This window comes from Nanorana parkeri, unplaced genomic scaffold (genome assembly GCF_000935625.1).
Source record: "Nanorana parkeri isolate BGI_ZX_2015 unplaced genomic scaffold, ASM93562v1 scaffold61, whole genome shotgun sequence".
Classification (NCBI taxonomy): Eukaryota; Metazoa; Chordata; class Amphibia; order Anura; family Dicroglossidae; genus Nanorana; species Nanorana parkeri.
The window spans coordinates 1,992,742-1,993,602 of NW_017306329.1; the positions used below are offsets into that span (position 1 = coordinate 1,992,742).

At 35.7% G+C, this 861-nt stretch overlaps 1 protein-coding gene across 1 annotated transcript in view; it reads right to left on the minus strand.

The window, feature by feature from the left end:
* Nucleotides 1-861, minus strand: part of WDR7 (WD repeat domain 7) — a 348,971-nt gene that overhangs the window by 332,982 nt on the left and 15,128 nt on the right. The gene's annotated exons all lie outside the window — the stretch shown is intronic.

The following is an 861-nucleotide window of genomic DNA, read 5'->3' on the forward strand; positions in this document are numbered from 1 at the left end:
TTTTTTTTTTTTAAATAAAATTAAACTATATTGAAAAAAAGACAACTCGTAATCACAAAAAAAAAACTTTGCCGTGTGAGTCCCAAAAAAATGCCCCACTGTGCCCGCTCTAAAGGAAGTTTTATCTTGAATAAAATGCATTTTAAATATGAAAACTATTTTTACCCATAATTATTTATTGGGGACTCACATGACCAAGTGTTATCCCAGGGGGGTTTTTACTCACTGTGTTTGTTGGTTGTTTTTAGAACTTATAGAATTTATATTTGGATGCAGAACTTATATTTGGATGCAGGACTGAATATTTGCTGTATGGGAACTCAGTAGTTGCTATAGTGGGAACAGATTTTTGTATTTAAAAATAAGTTATATTTCTTAAAAGGAGAACTATGAGATGAGTGATTTGCACTCACCTCATAGTTCTAGCCGACCTGTGACAAGGAGACTGTCACAGGTCGGCTCAGTAGATCGGGAGGTGAGCGAACACATACCGGCATTCGCTCACCTCTCGATCCTGGGGAGGGGCTGGATTCCCCCCTCCGATCCGCCAGCGCTGACTGGCGGATCGGAAAATAGAATTGTTTTTCTCACCATAATAAATAGGTGTAAAAAAAAATATAATTTTTTTTTTTAAATGAATAGCGGGTCTCAGGCTGATATTTTTTTGCTGTATGGAATCCCAGTAGTTGCTATAGTGGGAACAGATTTTTGACTTTATTTTGTTTAAAAGCAACATTAGTGATCAATTGTGAAATATGTCCGAGGTTATTGATTAATTTGTATTACAACATACCAATCAATTCCCCCCCCCCCCTTAGTTTCCCAGTTTTTTTGTTATTCTTTATTGTAAATTATTTTTTA